The sequence below is a fragment of the Mustela erminea genome, chromosome 14, assembly GCF_009829155.1.
Source record: "Mustela erminea isolate mMusErm1 chromosome 14, mMusErm1.Pri, whole genome shotgun sequence".
NCBI lineage: Eukaryota > Metazoa > Chordata > Mammalia > Carnivora > Mustelidae > Mustela > Mustela erminea.
Genome location: NC_045627.1, coordinates 80161641 through 80182195, shown reverse-complemented (window position 1 = coordinate 80182195; position 20555 = coordinate 80161641). Strand labels below are relative to the sequence as shown.

General features: G+C 51.4%; 1 long non-coding RNA gene across 2 annotated transcripts in view; it reads left to right on the top strand.

The window, feature by feature from the left end:
* The window catches only part of LOC116572716, a 154746-nt gene extending 136183 nt beyond the window's left edge, over positions 1-18563 (top strand). The window contains exons 4-7 of one of the 2 annotated variants that reach the window (XR_004278493.1): positions 5784-6022; positions 8781-9609; positions 14411-14605; positions 18096-18563. This is a non-coding gene — a long non-coding RNA (uncharacterized LOC116572716). The remainder of the gene's footprint in view (positions 1-5783; positions 6023-8780; positions 9610-14410; positions 14606-18095) is intronic. The other variant, XR_004278492.1, reaches the window with a different exon arrangement.
* Positions 18564-20555: the final 1992 nt, after the last annotated feature.

Here is a 20555-nt window from a genome sequence, read left to right as displayed (position 1 = left end):
TAGAAAGATGGATGAGATGGGCGGTTGCATGGATGTACAGGTGGACAGGGGCTCCTGAGACCCTGTTCTCCCCGTCCTTGGGTTGCCCTAGTAGAGAAGATTATTTCTGGTCCCAGTCTCATGCCATCCATTAGTTTTTCCTCCTTCACAGTAATAGCTACCAACACTGCTGGCAGAGGGGACATGCCTTTCCCCATCTCTTTGGGAAGATGGTTGTCTACAAGGTGGCAGCTGAGTGGTTCCAGAAGGCCCTGGTGAAGATGGGGTCCAATGCCCTGATCTCATTTCTACCAAATTCTAGTACCTGTTAGGATTACTTGCATGTCACCTAGGAAACTAGCCCTTAGCAACAGCTTCCTCTTGGCTGGGCCCTCTTGAGTCAGATTCTGCATTGTGAATGGCAGTAGTCAGCTGCTGGTCCCTTGGCTGTAAACACTTGGGGCCCCACTTATCTCCTATAGTGGGAGTGAGCAAAACTCTTTGGTATACGACCAAATAGTGAATACTTTAGGCTTCCCAGACTTTAAGTCTCTGTTACAACTCAACTCTGTTTTTGGAGCATGAAGGCCTGCCATAGAGAATATGTCAGTAATATGGCTGCATTCCAGTAAAAATTTACAGAAGAGGTAGATTTAGCCCTTATAGGTTGCCAATTCCTGTTTTAGAGCAAGAGTTCTGAAACTTTGGACCAAAAGCTTTAGCATTAGCTGGGAACTTATTAGCAATGGAAGTTCTTGGGCCTTGCCCTAGACCTAGTAATTCAGCAACAAATATTTTCTGTTCACAACCCCACTTCCTTCTGAACACCAGTTACACATATATTAGGTTGCTGAGAGTTGTCTCAGAGCTCAATGATGTGCTTTTAATTAAAAAAAAAAAAACTTTCCCTCTGTGTTTCATTTTGGGTAATTTCTGCTGCTGTCTTTAAGTTTACTAATCTTTTCTTTTGCAATATGTAATCTTCTCCTAATCCTATCCAGAGTTTTTTTTTTTTATTTGAGATATTGTAGTGTTCATTACTAGAAGGTAGATTATGGTCTTTTAAAAATATCTTTCATTAAAAAAACAACCTTTCATGTTCCTTTTTCTTTTTTGTGAGAGAGAGAGAGCGAACGAGCTCATGGGGTGGAAGTTGGGGGCTGGAAGAAGGAGACAGAGAATCTTAGGCAGCCTCCCCTGAGCGTGGAGCCTGGCAGGGGCTTGATCTCACGACCTAAGGGGCTTGATCATGACCTAAGCCGCAATCAAGAGTTAGACGTTTAACTGACTGAGCTATCTGGGCGCCCAAAAACTTTCATGTAACTTTTCGACATATGGAATACAATTTTAATAATTGTTTTAGGGGCACCTAGGTGGCTCAGCGGGTTAAAGTCTCTGCCTTCGGCTCAGGTCATGATCCCAGGGTCCTGGGATCGAGCCCCGCATCGGGCTCTCTGCTCTGCGGGGAACCTGCTTCCTCCTCTCTCTCTGCCTGCCTCTCTGCCTACTTGTGATCTCTGTCTGTCAAATAAATAAATAGAATCTTAAAAAAAATAATAAAATAATTGTTTTAATGTCCTTTTGTGCTAATTCTAACACCTGTGTCAGTTCTGGGTTGATTTCAATTGACTGAATTTTTTCCTCACTCTTGTTCTGCTTTTCTGTTTCATTGCATGTCTAGTCATCTTTGATTAGATGTCATGTATTGTGATTTTACCGTGTTGGGTGGTGGGTTTTTGAACTCTTGAGCTTTTTTCTGAGATGGAGTTAAATTACAGTTTGACTCTTCCGTGTCTTGCCTTTAAGATTGGCGGGCACAACCAGAGCAGTGCTCACTGGGGCTAACTATTCCCACTACTAAGTTTCCAGTCTGGCTGGTGGGAATAGGTACTATTCCTGGCCCTACGTTTGGGAGGTTCTTTCCATGACCTACGATAGTTTCCTTGTATGTATGTGCTGATCAGTCTCTGCTAAGTGCTCAAGGGGGACCCTCAGCAGGTCTCCAGATCTCTCTCCTCTCTAGCACTCCATCCTTCAACTTGTAGTGGCCCAAGCCTCCCTAAACCCTTAGCTTTTTTTCTTCAATTCAGGGAGTCTGTGGAGCTCCTCTTGAGTTTCCCTTCCCTGCACCTTGTTTGGAAATTTTCTGAAGGCAGCAAACGAGGCAATCGTAGGTCTTATCGTATTTATTCCCTGTGTCTCAGGATCATTGTCTATCATTCCTTGAAGTCCAGTGGTGTTGACAACCATTACTCCGTCTTGGTTGAATGTGATCTGTAAGCTAATGTGTTGATCTCAGATATAAGCAGTAACTCAGACCTTATAAATTATAGTCCATTCATTCCTCAGAAACCGCGATGAAGAATTTATTTTTGGGGCGCCTGGATGGGGTCAGTGGGTTGAGCAGTCCGACTCTTGATTTCAGCTCAGATCATGATCTCCAGGTCATGAAATTGAGCCCTGCTTTGGCCTTTGCACTAGGCATGGAGTCTGATTAAGATTCTCTCTCTCGGGGCGCCTGGGTGGCTCAGTGGGTTAAGCCTCTGCCTTTGGCTCAGGTCATGATCCCAGGGTCCTGGGATCGAGCCCTGCATCAGGCTCCCTGCTCGGTGGGTAGCCTGCTTCCCTTCCTCTCTCTCTGCCTACTTGTGATCTCTTGTCTGTCAAATAAATAAATAAAATCTTTAAAAAAAAAAAAAAGATTCTCTCTCTCTCTTACCCTCTGCTCCTCCCATCCCCCGCTTGCACACTCTCTCAAATACATAAATAAATCTAAAAAAAAAAAAAAAAAGAATTTATTTTCATTTTATAGCTCAGGAAACCAAGGCTCAGACATGTGAAATAACTACTCATTTGACACCCAGGCTCTCGGATGTTCATTATTTGATACTGTTTCCATATGCGTCTGGGCTGTCTCCTCTTCACGCCACAGCACACACTGGGAGCACAGTAGACCGGGTCAGAGCCTCCTCACTACTCAAAGTGGGGGCTGGGAGCCCGAGTCCTCCGCATCTCCAGGAGCTTGTTAGCTGTGCGGGGGGAGCTTGGCCCCATCCTACCTGCTGCATCAGAACCTATGGGTCGTTAGCAAGATCTCAGGTGACCTTCTGTAATGCATTACAGTTTGAGACACATTAAGTTAGAAAATAGTTCCGGGTCCTTGATCCCCCGGCCCAGTCCTGGTTCCCTGGTTGCACAGACTGAGTGAACTACGAGGTGGCACGGCCAGACACCGGCGTGCAACTGTAGGTCTTCACCTCTATTCCAGTGGCGGTTCTCGCGCTGGTAGCAGTCCACCCTGGACATGGCTCCTGGAGAAGCCGGTTTGTAAGCAGAAAGACACAGGGGTTCCTGGGCAAAGACAGAGCTTTCTTGGTAGGAACAAACAGCCCCTAGCAGGCCAGCAGGTGGCCTAATCATATCAAAGACAATGAACCAGTGCAAAAGTTCCTGGGCTGATTCAAAAGTGAAGATTGACATCCTCAAGCTATCTTCGTAGGATCTAAACTCGTTTGAGCACTAGGGTATGAGACCAATTAGAGCCAAAGAATTGAGGATGACTGCCCCTTGCCAGCCCTCATGACTTTGACCTGGGCTCAGTCACCTGCAGATGACTTTTGCCCCAGTTCCACGCTGTATTCCCCATTGTGCAGGCCCTTCGGGAACATGTACGCATGCTTAGCTTCAACCGTCCCCGTGTTATTGTTCGAGGAGACGCCCTATGGGAAACATGGTTGGTGTTCTCCTTACTTGTTGCAAGTAAAACTGCTTCCTATTCTTTGGCTGGGCTGCGTCTTCTGTCTCGATACCCACCTGACCTCTGAGAGTTCATCTAGACCCCAGTTTTGCAGGAAGGGTGACTCACTCTGCCTTTGTCTACCTGCCAGGTGCAGAGGCCAGTGGACTGATCTCGGAGAAGGAGCCAGGAAGGCCTTTGGGAAGGGAGGGCAGGAGAGGAGCAGAGGGTCGTGGAGAGGGGCTACAGGCCCTGGTGCCTTCCCTGGGGTGGGGAAGGGTGGCGGGGCAGAGGGGCAGTGCACTATTGCCTGTCCACTCCCCGGTCCCCCGGCTGACCACGGCCAGAGCAGGCCATCACACAGCTTCCCAGGCTGCCATGCATTTTCCTTCTGAGGCTTCGTCTTTGCATTTCAAGGAGAAAACGTCTGGAAAAGCCTCTGGATTCCTTCTCAGTAGGACAGGGCCTTTTGAGCAGATGGTCCTATAGGACTAAAACCACAGGGGAGGAGAGGCCAGGCTGTTAAGAAGCCATTTATTTCTTGTTTATTTCCTCTGAAGCCAATACCAGGCAATTCGCATAGTTTGCTCCCAGGAAGAATGTGGCACCCTAAGGTCCAAAGAGCTCAGAGGGGAGCGCTTGGGTGGCTCACACAGTTAAGTACCTGACTTTGTTTCAGCTCAGGTGTTGATCGCAGGGTCATGAGATTGAGCCCCCCACTGGGCTCTGTGCTTAGCTCAGAGTGCGCTTGGGACTCCCTCTCCCTTTGCCCCTCCCCCTTGAGCACTCTGTCTCTCTCAAATAAATAAATCCATCTTAAAAAAACAAAAACAGAACTGGGAGATGCTTAACAAAGTTCTAGACCAGCCTCCCCTTCCCAGGCAAGCATGCGCTTTGTATAGACAGAGAGCTCCAGACACAAGCAGAACTTCTCTTCTAGCCAGGAGACTCTGCAGCCCCTCTCCAGGCATGGGGGTCCCAAACTCCTCTTTCTACCCAGAGGTCACGAGCCATACTGCAGCCAGGTGCCCGAGGAAAGTGAACAGCACTCTGTGCAGTCACGGTGACCCTGCTTCAGATCAGGAAGGCACGGTCTTAGCTGTGAGGCTTCTGGCAAGCCCGTTCTTGATCTAGACAATGGGGTGATCATGAGACCCACCTGAAAGTGTTTCAGTACAGTGAGTTACTCTAGGGGCCAGGTGAAATGGTTAATTTTATCCATCAAAGGTCAAGTTGATGGGGTCAGGGGGTGCCCAGATATTTAGCTCAACATTATGTCTGGGTGTGTCTCCAAGGGTGTTTCCAGATGCAGTTAGCATTTAAATTGGGGGAGTTCAAGTAACTAACGAATCCGGGCTAGAAAACCACCTAATTCAACTATGAATACGTGTCTGATTTATCTGGCATTTTGCTTCAAATCCCTGATTTTGTCATCTAGATGCACCTTGTCATTAACCCAACCCCGCATCTTATTACCGTCGCTGAAGAAATGAAGAAATAACTCCACTGTGATATTTAGCAAATTATTTTTAATCTGATGAGTAAACTCACATTAGTGCAGCTGCTCATGTCAAAGAGAAAGGAACAGAGTGAGGGGTGTTTGGGGCTCCTGCTGGGCGGGCTCCATCAAAGGGGGCTTGTTATCTCGCATTCTGTCTCTGGTCATGCTATTTCTGCTGGCGTATGCTGTCACTGCCTTGTCGCTGGTGGCAGTTATGACACTTGAAGAATGGGGAAATGTCCTAATTCAGTACGAAGGCCCTGACTAAGCAAGTGAGGCGGTTTTCCAGACGAAGGAGGATCCTGGCCGCAATCTCCTGTTCCTCAGCCTTGTGCTAGGCGGGCTTCCTGCCTGGCCCCCTCTTCCCTGGGTGTTCTCTTTCTTCTGGAGAACTCACTCCCCAAGCGGAGAGTGTCAGCTGCCTTGTTCGTTGGCCAGGTGGGTTCACCTGCCCATGGGAGAGCTTCCAAAATAGAGCTCCTTCTGGAATCCTAGCCTTCATAATTGCTGTGGAGCAGGTGACAGACTTCTCCCAGGCATCTGGATCGCTATCTCTTTCCCATTCAGGCCTCAGCAAAAATGTCACCTCCTCAGAGAAGCCCTCCATGATCGCCTGTCTAAAGGGGTCCCTACCCCTGCTTGCAGTCTCATCCACTGTCAGCCATGTGACTGAGCCACTTCAGACACCCGGCTCAGGCCTCGAGGTGGCCGTGGCTCTAGCTGATGGCTCTAGCTGACTGTAAGGACAGGAGACTCCCACTGCGAACCACCCAGCAGAGCCTTGTCAGCTCACTGACCCGAGGGAGGTAAGCTATTATTGTAAGCCAGAGTGGTAGCTAATTTCACTTCAGTACACCTACCTCACAGGGGGAGGGGGGGCATCCTTCTTATTTTTTAATTTTTTAAAAATTTTAATTACTTGGTGTTCATCACAAGTTCCCTCCTTAATCCCCATCGCCTATTTCCCTGTACTCCTACCCACCTCTCCTCTGGTCACCATCTGTTTGTTCTCTATAGTTAAGAGTCTGTTTCTTGGTTTTTCTCTTTTTCCTTTTCCCTTAGCTCATTTTGTTTTTTTCCTTAAACTCCACATACGAGTGAAATCCTACGGTGTTTGCCTTTCTCTGACGGACTTGTTTCACTTACAGTACCATTCTCTAGCTCCGTCCCTGTTGCCGCCAATGGCAAGATTTCATTCTTTTTATGGCAGAGTAATGTTCCATTGTATATATACTCCACACCTGTTTTATCCGTTCATCCGCCGATGGACACTTGGGCTGTCTCCATGATTTGGCTATGGTAGATAGAGCTGCTATAAACATAGGGGTGCATGTATCCCTCTGAATTAGTGCTTTTTTATTCTTTGGGTAAATACCCTGTAGGGCGATGGCTGGGTTGTAGGGTACTTCTATTTTTAAGTTTTGAGGAACCGAGGAGGGACAGTCTTATCCTCTTTAGAAACGAGGAAATGAAGCCACAGGGAGTCTGTTTTGTCCCTGCAGCCCAGATGCTAGGGGGCATTTCTAGCCTCATTTGGTAGAGGATAAACTGAGGTCCTCGGTGGTGAAAAAGCTTGTCTGGGAGTCGTTGCTGGTGGCTTTGGGGTTGCTGAGAGGCCCAAAGCCCTCAAGGCCTGAGCCGCCAGCCTCCAGCCTTGCCACTTTTCAGGCCTCCTGTCACACGAGGGCCGTTTTCCAGCGGCAGTCTGCGTTTCTCACCTTCCCAGGGAGCCCCACCCTCGCCGAGCAAGCACCAGGGGCTGACATTTTGTGAGCTGTGCTAGGAACAGGACTGGGCAAAAATAAACTCCAGATGGAGCAAAGAGCTAAACAAACAAAAAGAAACTAAGATAGAATATTTGCGGAATATATAGGAGAATATTTTTGTCATCTTGGGGAGTGTCAGCCTTCCTCACCAAGTCACCAAACCCAGAAAAGATGGACACTCTTGACAACATAAAAAAAAAAAGCCCTTCAGATCGACAAAAGGCACACTGAATGGAGGGAAACGCCATCACAGACCAGAGAAAACTTTTTCTTTATACCTCACAAAGAGTTAATATTCAAACTATTCAATGAGAAGAAGTTAAAGTACCCAATTTAAAAAATGGGCAAAGGATGGAAGACAATTCAGAGATGACCACTGTAACTGGCCATCAACCTTTAAAAATGTACTTGGCTGTATCTTGCATGGTCAGGGAAAGGCAAACTAAAACAAAGGCACTTTGTTAAAAACTCCAATGGACAATTTTTTAAAAAAATTGGTGATACCACATGGTATCGGGGATGCAGGTCAAAAGGCATTCTCAGACCTGGCTGGTATTTGTCCACAAGGGGCTCATGTCCACAAGGGGCATGAAGTTTTCCCACGAAACTTCTAGAAGTGTGCCATTCCACAGGGTAGCCATTCACACCAGATTTCAAAGACTTGATAGGAAAAAGGCAATGTAAAACACCTCATTGCTGATTTTCTAGGATGGCTAACCGGTTGAAATCATAATCTCCTGATATATTGAATCAGATAAAGTATTATTAAAGTGAATTTTATGTGTTTCCTTATTCTTTTGTGTGGCTCCTGGGAAAGTTAAAATTCCATATGTGACGTACATTTACCTCACATGCACAGCACTGTTTCAGGGTATGGCTAAGTTAACACTTTCTGCGGACTCTACAGAAGTATGATTTGGCTCAGCTTGGGTTTAGGTCCCCCCCAGGCCTTAATTAATGGCCACATGACTGAAGGCTTCTGTCCTCCCAACCCAGGATGGGCAGCCAGAGAAGAGGGGCAGGGGGAGCCCATGTTGGTGTCTGTATCTGTCCGGCTAGATGTCAGGCACACGCATCCCTGCCTCTCCTAGTCTTTGTTTTCCTCTTGGACGTGACATGGAGGAGTGAGGCCACCTTCAGGGCCTCAGCTGCCCTGAGAGAGGAAGACTGGATGGCTTCCGCCTTCTATTACCATGGTGGGTGCAGGCGACTCTTGACAGTAGCCATTCCGGGCCTCTCTACGAGGCAGATGGACAGATTTCTAGGACTTAGAAGGAGGCTACCTCCCTACTCAGTGGCCCCAGAGAGAGGGCTGCCAAGCAGAGCGGGGTGTGGATGAGGTTCTGGAAGCAAGGACCATGGCAGCCCAACACACACTCAGGCTGCATTGGCCCCGTTGACCTGAACACATGGGCAAAATGGGCTTGAACCTCAGAGGAGCTGGAATATTCTGAACCAGTGAGAGGAGAGCAGAGGGAGTGTGCTTAGCGTGTGTGTGTGTGTGTGTGTGTGTGTGTGTGTGTGTGTGTGGTGTGAGGGGAGTCACTATGACCAGAGTCCTCCCTTGTCCCCTGTTCCACAGGTGGTTCCCCCTCATGAATATTGTTTCTTCTTCCAGCCTGACAAACTGAGAGAATCAAACTTTTGGGGTCCCCATTGCAAAGGCCAAAATGTCCGTAGTCCTTATTGTGTGAGTTAGAGACAAAGAGACAGCCTCCTCACACCCCCCAATAAAAACCCTAGCACAGACATACTCCCTGAGGTGTTCTGTTTTGTTTTGTTTTCCTCTCTCACACAGAAGTCCAGAGGCAGGCGTTCCAGGGCTGGTGTGCTGTCCCAGAGTAATCAGAGACCCAGACTCCTTCTGCCTTCTTGCTCCACGATTGTTAGTAGCTTTCATCCCTAAGTTTGCCTCTGCTTCAAAAGGATTGTTGGAGCTCCAGCCATCACACCTGCATTCCAGGCAAGGAAAAGAGGAAGAGAGAAGAGCAAAAACGTGCATCCCAGCTTTCTATTCTCCAAGATATCGTACCCAGTAACCTCTGCTCACATTTCATTGACCAGAATTTCACTACTTGGGTGCAGGGGACTCTGGGAAATGTGGTTTTTCGAGCTGGGTGCATGGTCACCTGGACTTAAACAAGAGTTCTGTTTCTAAGGAAGAACAGGAGAATGAAGTTTGGTGGGCACCTAGCAATTTCTGCCTCACTTAGCGCGGCAGTCAAGGCCTTGAATGAATTTTCACACCAGCGAGCTCATTCTGTTCCTTCTTCCTGCTCAGCAGGCATGTCTTGCAGATGGGTCAGCAGGGAAAGTCCATTATTTGGCCATTAGGTTTGGCTGCCCTGACTGACATGCACCTCCTGAACAAGCCCGAGCTTTCTGCCTTCCGGTGCAGCACTTCTGCTGCTTCCAAGGTAGCATCTGGAAACCCACGTAAAGGGCAGAGCCGCTAATGACTCTCACTCTGTTCCCCAGCGAGCAGAGCAGTCTCCATCCCACTGCCCTGGAACTGCCCACTGAGAAGACGCTGAGTTTGCACACGCTTGCACGTGCATACACACACCCCTCAAAGAAAGAAACCTATTCTAGTGTTAGTACCTTCTCACCTGGAGCAGGATACACAGGTAAGCGGCTTCCCATAACATGGGCCGATCTCCGTAGGACCTGAGCCCAGAGGAGGGGTGCAGGTGGCCTGCTGTCCAATCCCTGCAGGCCCCCCACAGGCCCCTGTGTCACCCTTCCAGCTGCACAACCTCACAAATCAAATATCACGTCTAATTCTTAAAGCTGTTTTCATGACAGCGGTTTTCCATTTAATCCCCAGAGCTAACAATATGTAATCAGTTTTCCTTAACAAATGACCTCCTTTAACTTCACTAGTTCATAATTAATTTGCTAGCTTGTAACCAAGATAATGAACACTGCAGATTAGGGACAGGAATACTGATTAAAATCTGAGCTATTTCCCTAATTTTCCTCGCAATTTAATTCATTGGTGGTGGTTGGTGATTGGTGGGTTTGGTTGAAAAAATCCAAGTGGAGACCAGACGAAGGGGTCTTGCTACAGAGTGCTCTACTCTGTTGGTGACTACCGTTTTAGATAATTTTGCTTTCTCGTCCTAAGGTACAGAGGTACGAAGTCAGATAATCTAGTGGCAACTGAACACGGTTAATGGAGACTTGAAATTCTTCCGAGCCCTTCCGCTCAGGAGGCAGGTAGGGCAGGGGAGAAGTGCTGGGCTGCACCAGGACCATCCTGACCTGTGAGCATCGTCTCGCCAGTGGTCCAGGGCCTGTGGTGTACAAATCCCACACACTCCTTTCTCTTGTTTGCTCCCCAAAAAGCTCCAGGCAGGGCATGGTGGAGAGGGGCCACCGTGATGAGCAAACAGCCCTGGAGAAGCGAGAGAGGCTGCACCCCGCCTGCCCGCTGAGAACACCCATGGAGACGTTGGCCAGTGCCTGGGGGCTGGGCTCTCTCACACGCCCCACGCATGCGATCGGCCGGGTAAGCCAGGTGCTAGGACAGAAACCTGAAGGAGCCCTTATTCTCAGGCCCCTGCAATTGGTGCCCTCACTCCCTGCTGGTTTCACCCCAGCCCTGCACCCCAGCTTGCTTAGCCTCTGTTTCAAGCTTACTCCCTGTCCAGCCCTGCACTACTCATTTTTAAATGTGTTACCTCATTTAATTCCTGCTGTCCTAGCGATATGGGTGCCATCGGTGTCTGCGTTCCTACAGATGAAGACGGCGGAGCTTAGAGAGGGAGGAACTTGTCCAAAGTCACAAGGCTGGAAAGGCACAGTTTGATTAGAATCCTGGCTGGCTGGCTGTAGGTCCTACTCTCTGCTAAGCAGGACCCCAGATGCCCCACGGAGAGAAATAGGCGGATCTGGACATCATCTCCCCATGGGCTGCTTGCTCAGCCTGTAATGGCTGGGGGTTCCCTGGAGAGGGGCCGGGGAAGGGACAGCAAGCCAGGTGCAACGCAGCTTGGGAACGCGGCCCTGGGGGTGGGGGGTGGTGTGTGCGCCCGTGGAGGGGGGCGGTGCAAGGCCAAAGGAAGGGGCAAAGAATCATCCTTGCCCTCAGTCTGCTCAGGTCGGTGGACCCTGCTGGTAGAGACAGACCTGCTTTCACCCTGGCCTCCTGCAGCCTCACAATCTTAAATCCGGAATTCCTTTGTGTTCGGCTCCTCCTCTGGGTGTCCACAGCTGGAGCCCTTCCCCGGGGACAGAGGATGGAGTGGGCATGCTCAGTGCGGCTCATGCTGTGGCCTGCCCCACGTCTTGGAGGCTGACGGCAGGGCAGCTTTCTGGGAATTCTTCTGGGGCACCCCGCCTCCCCAGCCCAAGGAGCACTTGCTCTTTGGGAGAGGAAAGCTGGGAGCAGGGATCCCTTGGGCCATGAATAGTACTTTGAGGGAGCCCGCCCAGTCCCCCGCTGCCCACAGTAAGGCGAGAGCCAGAACAGCAGCAGATCTGAAAGACTGTGATCTATAATTTATATTCAGCTCCTTCCAGAAAGGACTGGCGGCTGCCTGCCAGGGGATTTGTAACTGTGGGTTTTGCTTTGATGAAGCTAACGGGATTTTAGGTGGTCCCTCGGGTTAGGTGGTACTGAATGAAGACTGTCTGTGAAGCATATTAACTTCTCTATCTTCACACCGCAGCGGCAGAGTCAGAATAATTCTCTCCTTGTGGCAGATGGGGAAACTGAGGCTCAGAGGGTGACATGACTTGCCCAAGGTCCCACCCCTGGGGAAGGCAGGATGTAAGTCTGGGTCTCTTTGATTTGGGCATCACGCAACACTGTTTCCTAGGGAGCAGATGTTGATATCATTTAAAATCTCTGACCGAAATTTCTTGGGTGCCTACAGGCATTTTCGGTACCACCCAGCTCTGCATGTTGCCCAGATAATTCTAGCCACCCACAGAACTCTGGCCCCTGTCTCCTTGGGGACATTTCCACCTAAAACCTGGGTCTTGGTGAGTCCCAAATAGTGGCTTTTGTTAAGTAGAGTAAGGAGGAACTGGGGTGAGATTTGACATCTGTGTACTTTGTACTCACAGACCTGGCGGTCAGGAGCTCGCCTCCCCTCCTCTCCAATCAAGGAATTGTAGACGATGAGGTCCTTAAGGATATGGCTCTGAGGGGCGCCTGGGCGTCGGCCTTCAGTCCGGTCATGATCTCAGTGTTAGAGATCATGATCTCATGACGGAGTGTTCACTGGGCTCCCTGCTCAGTGGGAAGCCTGCTTCTCCGTCTGGCCCTCCCCCCACTCGTGTGTATGCTCTCCGTGCTCTCTTTCAAATAAGTAAAATCCTCTTTTCTTTCTTCTTCTTCTTCTTACTTTTTTTAAAGAACACGGCTCTGAAGTCAGATTGCCTGGTCTCCGTGTTGGCTCTACTGTTGGGGGATGGGTTTGTCAGCTTGGGTGGCCTTAACAAAGCACAGACTGGGTGCCTTGAACCCAGAGATGTATTCTTTCCCAGTTCTGGCGGCTGGAAGTTCAAGTGTCAGCAGGATTGGATTCTTCTGAGGTCCCTCTCCTTGGCCTGAGATGGCCACCTTCTCGCCATGTTTTTACATGGCCTCTCCTCTGTGCACGTCCCCTCCTCTTCTCGTAAGGACCCTCATCCTCTTGGCCCTTACTGGATTGGGGCTATACCCTTATGACTTCATTTAACCTTAGTTATCCCCTTGAAGACCTCATCTCCAGCTACAGTCCATTGGGGGTCAAGGCTTCACATACCTATTTTGGAGGAACTCTGTCCCGTCCATCGTCGGTGAATAGGGGCAGGAGCCTTGCCAAGCCTCAGTGACACGAGGTTAAGAAAAGTGACTCTAATGTGGAGCTGTGGAGGGAGCTAAACGAGGGAGCTAAACATGGCCTGTAGCAAGAGCTCAGTGGGCGAGGGGCCAGCCCCGTCCTCTTCAGTATCACCCCCGGTATCACTACTACATTATCTCTGCCAGTCTGGAGGGAATTATGAGGACCCAGAGGGCTGCTGGGTTCAGGCCTCTAATCTCAAATAGTCCTGCTTGTCATTCTTGGCTCAGGCTTGCGGTCACAGAGGACCAGAGCAGCAAGGATCTTGAGCTTTAATACCAAATGCTGATTTTTTCCAAATGGAAAGACTGAGGCTGAGTAAGTGGCTCACCTCGGGTCAGAATATTGGTGCCCTGGTGCTGTTCTGGTGTTCCCATGGCTTTTTGACCCAACTCAGGGACCCCTAGTGGCCTGAGGGTATCCCCTCCTTGTTGGAGCCACCATGAACTATCTGGACAATTCAATTTGGTTCCCCCCTGCCCTTCATATTTTAATGCTGATTTCCCTCCTGTCTGGACAGAGCACCTGCCACACAGTGAACAAAGAAAAGCCTTTAATTAGTTACCAACGCCCTACACATGGGTGCCCGGCCCAGCCCCCGTCCACAGACCCAGCGTCCCAGCTCCTGGTGTGAGGACAGCAAATCCTTCCAAGGGCAGCCTGACATCTCCTTGCCTTGTCCCATCCAGGCATCTGTGTCTCCCCAGGAATTTGGATGGAAGTATTAATAATCCACCAGGTTTCAGTGAGAAGGGCATAGTGACTCACTTGTTTTGACAGTACAATATCTCCAGTTAAAAATAATGCAAATGTGAAAAAAACAGAAGTCTCAACAGGGCCTGGCAGCTCGGTTGATTTCTGACCAAACATCCACCCCTTCCCTCTTCCTTCCAGCAGAACCCCAGCTGTGCTCAGCGGGTGCCGTGTACTCAGCCTGTCTTGCGTCAAGGCTGGGCACATGACCCAGTTCTGGCCAATGGGACTTGAGGGAAGTCTCCTGGGGACTTCATTTAGATGGGAAGGCCCCTGCCCCCCAACTTTGGGTCTTGGGATGCAGTTGTTTGTGGGAAGTGATGGCTGCGGCAGCTCCCCTACATCCTGAAGGCCAAGGTCAAAACGGATGCTCAGAGGATGGACTGGGAGCCTGGATGTCACAGAGCCATGAACCCACTGCAGAACCTCCTGCCTCCAGCTTCTGAACTGAGGTGTAACCTCTGTTGTCTGAGCCGGGTTTGCTCGGGTGTTCTTGCAGCCAAAGTCGTCCCAAGCAAAGCTAAGTTAGTGATGAAGCCCAGGCCAGGTACAGCCAAGGGAAGGTGTCTGTTCCTCCTCAAGGGTAGAGGAGTTCGTAAGGACCCTGGATACATTTCTCCATCCTGATGTCTCACCTTGTGACGGGTGCTCACATAGTTGCCCCACAGCCCCCTGTTTCCTGTCCCCCTCCCCCACTGCATGCAGCAGACTAGTGGGCACCACCCTGAGAGGTGAAGGGACGGTCATTCCCCCCTTCTCCAGCTTCAGTCAGTCGCCTCTGCTTTCCCATGACTGTTTCTCCACCACCATCTCCTTGGCTCATCCTGGTTCTGGACTTCAGTTTTCCTTACAGATCCAAGAAGCAGCTACTGAGGACTACACATGTTGCAGGCCATAGATGCCCTACGCTGGGCCCTTCCACGTACAGATTTGGATCTACGGGCCCCCAAGGCGGTCACAGTGTTCACCAGATTTTGCAGATGGGAAAAGGCGGAGCTGCAGGAGGCCAGGTGACACGCCAAGGTCCTGTGGCCAGGTATTACACCTAGGTCTCTTTCTGCTCATTTTTCCCTTTAAGATGGGGCAGGGTTGGGAATCTAATGTCATTGGTGAGGCTGGTGACCTCATTGGTGATCCAGCATAGAGGCTGAATGGATTCAGATGTGGCTAGGCGTGGCTGGGTGTGGGCATGGGGCGAGGTGGGCGCTGATGGCCTAAGGAATTTGCTGGGATGAGAAGTTATCTAAGGAGAGAGTCAGCAAGATGAGCTCAGCTCAGGACTGACTGGGGTACAGGGGAGGGGGCTACGGAGGTTGCACTGAGCCTGAGTGCAGTTTGCGATCTAGCAGTCTGGGAGGCATGGGTGGCATTTCAAGTAAGGACCATGTCAGGTTGGCCACACTACAGCTCGGGGGCCTGTGGGAACTGTGTGGGGAGAGAGCCCTCAGCAGGGCCTGGTGGCAGGCCAGGACTGGAGAGAGGCTGATGTACCAATGGGCAGGTCCAGCCCCCAGGTAGGGTAGGTGTGCAGTGGGGGCTGTGTGATCCCCCAGACTTCTGTGGCCCCCACATTTGAAGGCTTTGCCTTGTAGGAAAGCTGTAGACAGCCTCTCCTGCCGGCTTCCTTGCTTGGGGACTGGAGTCCAGGAGTTGGCAAATCTGACCCACCACCTGCTTTTGTGTGGCTTATGAAATAAGAATGGCTTTTAAATTTTTAAGTGGTTAAGTTTTAAGTATTTATTCAAGTACCTGCACAATGTACCCTGTTTTGCCTCTTGGCCTACAAAGCCTAGATGTAGGCCTTGACAGAGTTTCCTGGCCCGTACTGTGGTCTAAGAGTCCAGCCCCAGGGACAGCTGGCTGCCAGTGGAGAGGCCTGGCTTTGCCCATATCTTGGTCCCGAGAGTGGGATGCTGGGCTTCCTTGGCTTCTGGCTCAGCGTACCAACATGCCCCCACGTCTTCCCTGAGGCCCCCCAAGTAGAGAGCGGTAGGTCTGGGAGAGGGTGCCAAGCTCTAAGAGCAAGGCCCATGGCTCCAGCCTTCCCACAGAAGCCATCCCAGGGCCATCGGTGCTCCTAGCGGCCACTATTGCTGGGGGCAGGTGTGTTCCTGCCAACGGAGCAGCATCTTACTGATAAAACCTAATGAACTGCATTTAACCACAACATGGCCCTGCCATGTGGCTTCCCCCACCCAGGGCTGCCCATCTGTCGGCCTTGGGAGACCACTCTCTGTGCAGCTAGAACCTCCCCCACCGTTGAATCAGGAGAGAGCTGAGGTCCCCCAAGCCAGGCCCAGCACATAGGCCAGAAAATCTCTGTGCTTAGCCTGTGCCAGCTCCTGGCCACCTTCCAGGGCCTCAGTGACATCGCCAGATGGTGGCTAATGAAGGGTGAAAGCTCCCGGGGAAGGCCTGGGCACAGAGGAGCGTGGGAAGGCCAATGAAACAGAAGGCACCCTGACCCCGGTGGTGGGAAGGGCTCCAGGTGTGGCCCGAATTTGCTTGGGGTGACCAACTTTTATTCCCGACCCCTTGCCAGCGGCCCTTCCTTTTCTCTTCCCATCCCTGTCTCCGGGGACCTGCCCGTTGGACGCTTTTACATTGCAGAGGACAAGCCAAGGCAAGGCGTTAGCAGATATGTGGAATCCACAGGCCAGGCCCGCGTGTTCTGGGAGGTTCACTGCTCTGTGGTCTTCTCACTCGCAGAGGTCCTAGCAGACCGAGCCCTTCCTTCTTCCTGGGGTGAAGGGTTGGGCCTCACACATCTGGGATCTCTGTGGTTCATCGTGTGCCCCTGCAAGCTGCAGGCTGACCTGTTCAGGTAAAATAATTTGGCCTAACGTAATCAGAGCCGTGACTGATGTTCCCGTCGTCCCCTGATGCTTCCAAGTGTCGTGCTAGAGAGGCCCGTTCACAACAAGTCCTGTCCCCACCTGGGCCAGGGATGCCTTCTCCCATCTGGAACCCCAGAGGGGCAGGTGGGTGGGGCCAGATGGGAGAACGGGGCGGGATTAGGGCAGATCCAGCTCCACATAATGGAGAAAATATTGTTATAAAACAGTCCAGGCCAACTCCTGGATGCCTGTGGCGTGCTTCCCCCGGCTGTGAGGAAGTGAATGTGGGCCGGAGGCAGGAGGCACCACAGGACGTGCTGGTGCGTTAGGAAAGCGAGCCATGGTGGACAGGCCCGGGGCCTCGTGGCTGTTAGGTGGCTGGAGCTGAGAAAGCTGGGGGGGAGTTCTGCGCAGCAGGGCGGGGGCGCCGCGCAGCAGGGTGGGGGTCCACGCAGGAGGGCGGGAGTTCTTTCTGACGTGGCAGGGCAGCCGGTAATGAAAAAGGATCCCGAACATCCTGGTAGGCGTCGGCTGTTGGAATGGCTGAGGTTCTTTTCGGGAGTGGGCCCATCCGAGAGTTAATTTTAAGCTTGTTTTGCGGATCTATCTGCCCTTCCTCTTTCCAGATCACCTGTGCAAACTGCTGCCTTCTCAAGGCCCGGGGTGGGTCTGTGGCCCGTGGTTGGACAAGGTCACGTGAGCACACAGAACCAGCCAGGGGACTGGGAGCAGAACACAGGAATTCAGAGGAGGCAGGATGAGAGGGAGAGTGACCCCGGGCATGTAACGCTTTGGGATTGTAATGCTTTGCGGGAGGCGCAGGGTTGGGGTGTGGGAGGTGGTTCTGAGGCAGTGTTGTCTAGATCTTAAGAGGCAGAGAGACCCCAGGTGACCTATGGGTTAGAGCCACTCTAGAAAAGTGAACAGAGCCCTGAGCCCACAGTGGGTGGATGATGGTTTTGCTCTGTTGCACGTTTTCCCATTTTCCTGGCAGTTTGCCAGTCAGATGCCTGTGTCTCTATCTCTCTGGCTTTGGAAGCAAAGATCAGTGTCTACAGCCCAGGGCTTTGTCAGGTGGAGCAGAGCTTTGAAAGGGCCTCAGTCATCCCTCTGGGTAAGGGAAGGAGCTGGGCATTTGGGGCATCTGCTGATTTTGTCTCACTGCTGGGGAGTCGATGGCAGAAATGACAAGTCCAAAGAATCGTAAAAGCTTTAAGACAATGGGGATGGGAATCTGCCTGGGTGGGCTCCAGCCTCCTTGACCCAGGACCCCTGCAGAGGCGGACATGGTTCTGGAGCCCGGCTTCCCCAGGCCTTCCCCTGGCTCTGCTTAGCCCTGCTCTGGTGGAGGTGAGGCAGTGGGGAGAGAGGCTGGCCCCAGAGCTACTTTCCTGCTATGGGCTTGGTGCTTTCTGGCTGGAGAAGGTCTTGCTTGACTAGGGCCTCCAGGGCCAAAGAAGGTGGAGCAAAAAACCCAGATGCACCCTCTCAGTTTTGACTGGACAAGGAGCTGGGCTTGCTGGTGAGCCCAGGCTGTAGTGACGTTTGTCACCAGGCTTCCGTCCAGGCCTCTGGGGAGGCACCCTGCTGGGTGGGGCACGGGACAGACTAGTTTGCGGAAATGGCCATAGCAGCAGGCACCCCAGCTCATGCTCTTCTTACACTGTAACATTGACCTCCATCATGCAGGAAAACCTGTGTTCCACCCTGGTGACCACCTCCAGCAATGAACTGTGATGAAGTGACTTCTGAGGCTCGGTTGTAAAAGGTCATCCAGCTTCTGCCCAGTTCTCTCTTTTGGGGCGTGCACCTATGGAGCCCTGAGCCCCCAGGTAAGATGTTTTAGTTACATGGAAGACACCACGTTGGGAAGAGCATGTGGCAAGACCGTGGAGAGAGAGAGAAGCTCAAGGAGCCTGAGCCACCACGGTGGCCCAGCAGAGCAGTGGACCTGAGAGGGAGTGAGCCTTCAGGGGGGCCCAGCCCCATCGTCCATGTGTCTCCCCCACCCGAAGCTGAATGCAGCAGAAGAGCTCCCCGCCCAGCCCCACCAACACTCCAGCTTTAGAAGCAGAAGAAACATGCGGCTGTTCTAAGCTCACTGAGTTTTAGGCTCTTTGTTACGCAGCTGTAACTGACTGATACAGGGCAGGAGGAGGTCATGACTGCATAATAAGTAGCAATTTTGCCAAATATTTTACAGGCACGAACTCATTCCATTTCCACAAGAGAAAGGTAAACACCGCTGCTGGTCTGCCTTTAAAGATGCAGACACTGGAAGTCACAGGAACGAAGTAGGTGGACACAGGACACCTGCCTGGTGACAGGATCAAGACTGGAACCCAGAGCTGAGCTGGAGCCAAAGCTGTGTCCCCTGGTGGTACCTCCCAGTTCTGGAATTCTACCCCCAGCTCTGCTGCAAGCTGATTGACCAGCCTGTAACAAGACTGTGTTCTCACCTGGGCAACAGAGACTCCTAGCCTTGTACCTGTGGCCTGGCCCAACCTCTTCCTTTGGATGCATGAGGCTGGCCCCTGTGGGCCTATAAACTTAGGCCTTTTTAGGCCAGTGGAGCGGGACCCAAGGACACTTGTGAGGAGGGGCTCCCCAGCAACAGTGGCAGTGGGAGAAAATTGTGCTCTGGACCATGGAGCTTTTTGCGAGGGAGCTAAGAAGTCATCTCTTTTGAGGTGCCTGGGTATCTCAGCTGAGCATCCAACTCTTGATTTCGGCTCAGGACATAATCTTAGGGTTGTGAGATCGCGCCCTGTGTCCGCACGCCCAGCGTGGAACCTGCTTAAGATTCTCTCTCTCCCTGTATCCCTCCCCTGCCTCTAAAAAGAAGAAGAAGAATCTGTTTCTCAATGTCTAGCATTTACCCTGTGCGGAGCACTGCTCTAAGGGTTTTGTGTAACCCTAATTAATTGTTACAGCAGCCCTGTGAGGTAGAGACCTGGTGGTAGGGATAAGAAAATGGAGACACAGGGCACCTGGGTGGCTCAGTGGGTTAGGCCGCTGCCTTCGGCTCAGGTCATGGTCTCAGGGTCCTGGGATCGAGTCCCGCCTCGGGCACTCTGCTCAGCAGGGAGCCTGCTTCTTGCTCTCTCTCTCTCTGCCTGCCTCTATGCCTACTTGTGATCTCTCTCTGTTAAATAAATAAATAAAATCTTAAAAGAAAAAGAAAAAGAAAAAGAAAATGGAGACACAGAGAGCTTACTGAATTTACCCAAAGTTATGTGGCTAGTGAGGGCTGGGACTGGTATTTGGATCCATCAGTTTGGTGGAAGAATCCCGTGTGGAGTGGTGTTAAAACAGCTCTATTCTCAGGCTGGTCCAAGCAGATTCTGTGCTGTGTTTTCTTTCCTCTTCACATCTCTTGTTCCTTGATTGGAATCTCTTAGAAAACAGGGAGACATGGGCTGGCACCAAAAGGGGAGATGGGGTGCTCTGGGCTTCTGTCTGGTCCCTGGGATGCATTCAGTGAATAACCCTCCCCAGCCCAATGAGAAGACAGAGGTCTGAAATGTCCCCGGAGAGATCTTCCCATCTGAGCAGGCTCCGAGTCTCCGCAGTGCCTGTTGCCATGACAAACAGCCATTACCCAGAGCCAAGCAGATCCTTCCAGAACCCCCGCACCACCCGTTACCTTGTGACCCAGCCCAGTAAATAGGCTGAGCTTTGAAGATGCGAAGTCTCATTAACCTGCGTCTGAGCTCAGTGTTTGGCTTCACCCTGGAGAGGCACATGCCCGTGCTCCCGCTCTGGACCTGGAAGTAGCTTTCCTCTCACCCCGCCGTTCTGGAGGGAGACAGTGCAGTGTTCAGATGCTCACGGCCCCTCAGCCTTAGAGAAACACAGGAACTCTCCAGGCTCAGGAGACTGAATCCTTGCATTTGAGCTATTGCTGAATGCCAGTCCTGAGCTAGTTTCCCCCTACATCAAACACTTGGGAGCAGTTCACTCTCCAGTGACTGAGGCTGGGTTATTGTTTCGTTGGATTAACGAGAATATCGCCCTTTTTGGGCTGCTGGGTAGACAGATTGAAGTATAGTGTATCGAGGATTTAGCATAGGGCCAGGAAGGGGCAAATTCATGCTGGTTCCTGTTTCTTTGTCCTGTCCTGCTCCTCATCCCTCATCCTGCTCCCCA